The sequence below is a fragment of the Phalacrocorax aristotelis genome, chromosome 5, assembly GCF_949628215.1.
Source record: "Phalacrocorax aristotelis chromosome 5, bGulAri2.1, whole genome shotgun sequence".
Classification (NCBI taxonomy): Eukaryota; Metazoa; Chordata; class Aves; order Suliformes; family Phalacrocoracidae; genus Phalacrocorax; species Phalacrocorax aristotelis.
The window spans coordinates 38,920,317-38,926,551 of NC_134280.1; positions in this window are offsets into that span (position 1 = coordinate 38,920,317).

Here is a 6,235-nt window from a genome sequence, read left to right on the forward strand (position 1 = left end):
AAGCCACAGAAAAGCAAACTTTGTCCAGGCTTCATGTATCAGGATCAGGATCAGGAAATGCCTCAACAGACAGTGGCAAACAGATTGATAATTTTCATAACAGTTTTTTTGAGAAGGAGGGTGGTTGTAAAAAAATGGACCTTAAGAACAATGGGGTTTTTTGCATTCACTTGCAGAAAAGAGTACTGCAGCAGGGCAGAGAGTATAAACGTGTTGTTGGTCTTCTAGGTGCTCTTTCCAGTTTGTGATCGTGGTTTTCTTATAGCAGCCTAATGGGACTGTACAAAGACACACCATTGCCAGAGTTAAGTCACAGCAGTGTACCCCTTCCTAGCACCGTCTAGTCCCTGCACCTCCATTCCTCATGTGGGCATGGTCATAGCCTCTAACTCTGATTTTCCCCCTCTTCATGCTGATGCTTTCTCTTTGTATGGTCATGTCCCATACCAGTAAATGGCCTGTCCATCCTTCCTGATCTCTGGGTACAGATGTCTTGGGAGATGAATATGGTTTGCTGTATGTTATTGGGTGTAAATCTTCCTCAATTAGTAGCTCTCCTGCTCTCATATTATGTGATTAGTGGTAGACTTTTCTGTTTGAGACTCCAAACTGCTAGAGATCTCTGTATTACACTGGTAAACACGGTATCCCCCAGTCATACCTAGCACTAGCAATATCCACCCCTCTTGTATTGTCAAGTATATTCAACTATATCAAAGTGTTGCCAGCCTGATGTAAAGACACCAAGTCAGTGGGCTCCCATACAGTGTGTTACTGCTCTGACCTGAGGACTCTGTGACGTTTGGGCATTGTTACAAATTGGATTGGTTGAACAGTCTCTTTTAAGTCACCTGTTTGTGTTCTTTTTTTATGTTTTCCAGTGTTAATAGGTCATTGCTACAGCTGGAAAGGACCTGTAATCTCTTCAGTGCCTGCTTTGTTGGGAACAATGTCTAATGTGTTTACTACAGTGAATGTAATTTAAAGCATCATCTTGCTGAAAAAAGAAAAATGCACATGGCCTTGCCAGATACAAATTTAGCAAATAAGGGAGTTGTAGGTTACCTGGAGAAACTGTTCAAGTGAAGCTCTGTGGGTAAGACAGGTTGAAATTATATTTGGTTTGGGTTTGGTCCAACTTAATGTTCCTGTTGTTCATCTGAAGAGTACCTGTTCTCCAGGCACGAAGACTGTACACATATATTTAGGTCAGAACAGCCATATAAAAGGAATTATCTTTTTTTTTAGAGGGGTATTCTTTGCTGTCTTTCATTCCCACTGCAAGTAAAAGAAATGTTAAAGGTATTGAGCAAGCAAATACCTTTGCATGCATTTTTTCTGTTAAATAGGTCACCTACAACTTTCCATGTGTTTTCCTGAGCTGGGACACCATCTGTTGCTGTGGAAGAGTGTTCTCCTCCAGGGCTAGGTGTGTGGGATTTGGTGTTGATAACAGACAACTTAATGTGAAAAAACTACCAGTTAATGCAGCCCTTGGATGCAAATGTCCTAACTTTTCTCAGAGCTTTTCCTGTGCCATTGGCATGTTCTTGGCTTTTAAATAATTTTTTAATATCCAAATTTGAAGTGGAAGAACTGCTTATAGGTGTGTTCTTCTTGGCTGATCAGTCATTCAGAAGAGATCTTCCGACAGCTGGTAAACACCATGTACAAGCCCTGAAGGTGATTTCTGCCAATTGGCTGTCTATGTATTTGGATAATAGAGACTCCTGTTAAAAGAACTATGGCTATGCATATTCCTCTGCCTTGCTACATGTGATGGTGATGCTGTCTGTAAAGCCAAGCTGTAGGATCTGGACAGAAGTTTTGAAAACACAGCAAGGGACAGCACTGACACCTCTGACAAAGCACTTTATCCCCTTTTCAGACTTTTAGTCTGTGTTGCAAAAAGTGTGTCCAACTGTTCATGTCTGATATGAATAGCCTAGAGGTTTAGTTTCTGAGTAGGTTATTTAAAGCTTATGTCCTGTCTTCTTTCAAGAAGAACCCAGGTGCAAATTTAGCACGTCTGCCCATCGGGGACCTGCATGTTCTTCATCCAGCTTTTTTATGTTGGCATTATAGTGCAGGGCAAGCTGGGATAAGATGCAGAGCTCTCAGCTTACTTCTCCCTTGATATGTGACTCTCTTTAGTGTGCCTTTGCATGGGGTCACACAGTGTTAGTCATGTGGGTGGAAGATGATGTGACAGAGAGAGATGGGCTGCAGCTGATGCCCATGCCTTCAAAGTGGGCCTCTTCAGGGCATGGGCCTCTGGTAACAAGCTCTCATTCCTCCATCCTGGCAGAGCACCACAGTTTTGCTCTTGCCCTCTGACCACATGCGGCATATAGGCACACTGCGACCAGGAGAGCTAGCTCCTTCAGCCTTGGAGCACTGGAGAAATGCCACAGTCCTTCAAGACCCACATGTGAGGTCCAGTGATAGCTGGGTATCGGCAGGGAGAGGGAGATGGGAGTCAAGTGTGTGAGTCTCATGAGCTGAGAACATGACTTGGCAGGCCTAAAGATGGCGGTGGCAGGTGATCTCTCACCATGGGACAAGATTTTGTTTTCCCCAGGTCTTTTAATATGAAATTGAAACTATCATGTTTTAAAAGGGTAGTTAATCTAGGATGCTGGCTTGAAGTCTGTGCTGGCATGTCTTTGTCTGTTAGTTGGATAGCTGTCAGCAGTTTTCAGCATGCAGCAGTACTGATTTGGAGCAGGACTGTATGAGTTGCTCAGTAAATTATTTAAAAATCACTTCTACCAAAGCTCAAAACCAGCAGCTCTTTCAGTGAAGATGGAAGTCATAGGCTGAGGTCCTGGTTTCCTCTGTAGGGACAATTTAAGTCTGGTACCAAAGAAGGAAATTTCAGGTACTCAGGTGTTCATCAGACCATGTTCACTTTACCATGTGGTACAGGCTAAAAGTTCTCAAAGATGACTATGAAGAATTCAAAATTTCAGCAAAGTTTGTCCCTTGATCAGAGCTGTTGTCTTATGTAGATCAGCCGCAGACCATTAAAAATGAACTTAATTTTCAAGTAACATAGATCAGAGCAGCAGGTTGTGAATATAGAAGGCACATTTGCTGAACACAGCAGACATTAATATATTTCAGGTATTGCTGAAGGTTGAAAGCATTGTGTGAAACAGGGCTGTGCAAGTATGGCTTAATCTCCCAGAACAGGGCTACTCCCTGTATGTGTAATCAGTATTGTATTTGTGTAAGGATGAAAATATACTTCTGTACTTTTTATTCTATCAGAATCAAAATGAGTGGCATCCTGTGTGGTGGCAATAAGCACTTCCAATAGTGTTTTAAAGTGTCTCTGTTCAAGCATTACCAATCCGTACAATTTCAGACTTTGCGTTCATTAACTGTTTGGTACTTGGGAGAAAGCTGCTCGATTTGGCTGGTCTAACAGAGCTCAAATGATAAAGCTAACACTGAGATCCATCCTCATGAACCACTCTTTCTTTATAAATGTCAAGTAACGTTGACGCTATTGTTTCCTAATCCTAAATTCTGTAGCTTTTCTGCTCTTTTAACGTAAGTTTTTTATGTGCAGAATACATATGTATCATTTAAACACTTTTTTGCAGTTAACAGTCTCCAGGGGTTTGGATGCAGTAGCTCTAACGAGCTGCTTGCCATTTCCTCCACAGGTCTTGAGCTGAAATCCAGCCTAACTCAGCCATTAACCACAAACATTCTCACCTATTCAGTGTTGGTGTTGTGAAAGGAGCTTGAGAGGTCTCAGTTTCAGCTTGTATGAACTCATTCCCATGGTTTGTGCTATTTGTGTTAGAGAGACCAGGAGCTGGTGATCAGCCATGGACATACCTATTAGTCCAGGCAAATAGAAAAATAAGTTTCCTTATCTCCAGTTTAGTAAGGGGCTGGGAAAGAATTGTTCTGTATGTAAGAGAGTAGCACCAAATTTGGCAGAAGTGGTGTGATAAAAGCTACTAGTGAACTGGGCAAATTAATGTAATGGGTTTAATCTGTACTGAGGAAAAAGATTTCTTCAACGGATGCTTTGCTGTTTTCAAGAACTTGAAATAGCTGAGCACCACCCTTGTACAGGTGTAGGTGTTGGGGTCAGAGGATGTAGAAAGGTACGCTGTGATGATTAGCAAGGCTGCTTTGTGATTGTAGGGCTGTACGCTGAGCTTGCATAGATACTGGCCTGTCTTCCTTGTGTGGCTTGTTTCACAGCCTTAGCAAATTTGCCAAGAAGGTAGGTAAGTCTTGCTCTTCTGAAAATGTGTTCTTACTATGAGTTCTTACTATGTATGGTGTGGCCTATACAAGTCCAGCTAACTGCTGGGTTTTTATTCCATCGGGGGTGCACAAGAGATACAGCAATAACATCAATCCTTGCTCAGAAGATCAGATACATTCCGAATGACTAAGGAACAGACTAGAGGAAACCTTGTAAGTTAAATCAAAGGCAGAGGTGTTTTATTTGTTGTCTTCTAAAAACAAACTTAGCTTTTCAGATACACAGGAATGTTACTGATGAGAAACTCTGAATTGAAACCACTTTTAAAACTAATGAGGCAGTTAGTAAGTACTTTCATTTGCATGGAGGAGAACAACTTGAGAAATGGTAGTGTTCAGTATAGCATGGAATAAAAAATGGATCAGATTTTGTCTCACAAAGAGCCAAAGAAAATGTCTTCCTGAGCAAACACTACGGAGAACTGATACTTGGAAAGGTAAAAGAGAAAACTTATTTTGTTTTCATGTCTCTGAATTGATGATAGAGCTGAGGAGTGTAATAGCCGAAGGAGTGAGCACATAATGCCAATCCCCAATTTCCCCTGGGGTACCAGGTGTACCTGGCATGTTAACATGCACAGTGTTCCTGTTGTTGCTTGAATGACACCCACTTAAGATAGGTGCCTCTTCTGTAACAGGATGGTAGGAAGGAATTAATCCCTTTTACCTGGAAGGAGGTGTAGCTTTCTCTTGGTTTTGCCAGGGCTTTTGGGATTCGGGGGAGAATGTGTTTGCCTGAGCCCTGGAAAAGAGTTTAGTTAATGGGGGCCAAGAGCCTGGAAAGAGAAGCTTCTCCTCAGAGAAAAGAGACCTTTTATGAGTCCTGAGTACCAGGAACTCTGGAAAACAGCCTAGAAACTTTGTTTACTTACTTTGGGAAGTGGATCTCTACCCTTATTCAGCACTTCAGTGGTGGGATGAATGGCAGTTTCTTTTTTAGTAGCTATTTCAAGGCCTTATTCTGTCATAATTTCTTATAAGGCTTTAAAACTGACCAGAGGCACTTTGTAGCCTCCATCCAAGCATTTGATACTGTGTGGTGTCCCCAGACATGCTGAAATTACTTCAGGGTGGATGAAAGTCATGTTGTTATGACTACCTAATTAGCTAGGCTCTAGGAAGCTAAATACAGCCATCCTCGCTGTAGCTGTGGGCAGAGACGATCACTGTTGTGCTTCTTTGAAGCATATGCAGAGGATGAGGAATAAAGGAGTAATCCAATAGGGGGTTTTGTGACAATAAGCTTAATATTTGAGGTTATGAATGCTGTGCTATACTGACCTTCCTACAAGCTATACCTGACTGCAGGGTTTCTTCAGTATTTTTTCTTTCTTTACATCTTGCTGTGAAAAGTTAAGCGTGGCTGTCGTGTAGAAATTTTTAACCAGAAGCTCATGCAGCTGTGCCAGTTCCAGAAAGGGCTTTGAATTAAATAATACTTTTATTCTGAAAATAAACTTTTTTTGAATTGGTCTTATCACAAGGCTCCTTCCCTTGCAGCACAAGCACTCTGTGGCTCCCAACTGCAAGTCTGCACGAAGTGTGAATCGAATTTCAAATCCTGAAGCCCCCAACTGTGATTGACATAAAGACGTAAGACTTGTTTTTCCCCAAATATAACGACTTATGGGTGCTTTGTTTCTGCATCTTCTCACTTTTAAGCCTGCTTCACAAGTTTCTTGGAAACCATGAGAGAGGGAGTTTTTTTATTCTTATTCCATGTGATGCCTGGGGTTTGCTTGTGATCTCTTAGTCCTGGTAGCAGAGACTTGGGAAAATAACCTCAAGTGTGGCCGGACTTGGTGAGGTGGAAGCAGTGTTATGCACTCCTACTCACTTCTGATTCTCTTAAGGATCTGCCTTCATGGAAAATGGATGTGACCTGTACTATATAGCACTGTCCTACTAGGTATACTCAAAAGGGGTTGGAAATTGTTCAAAC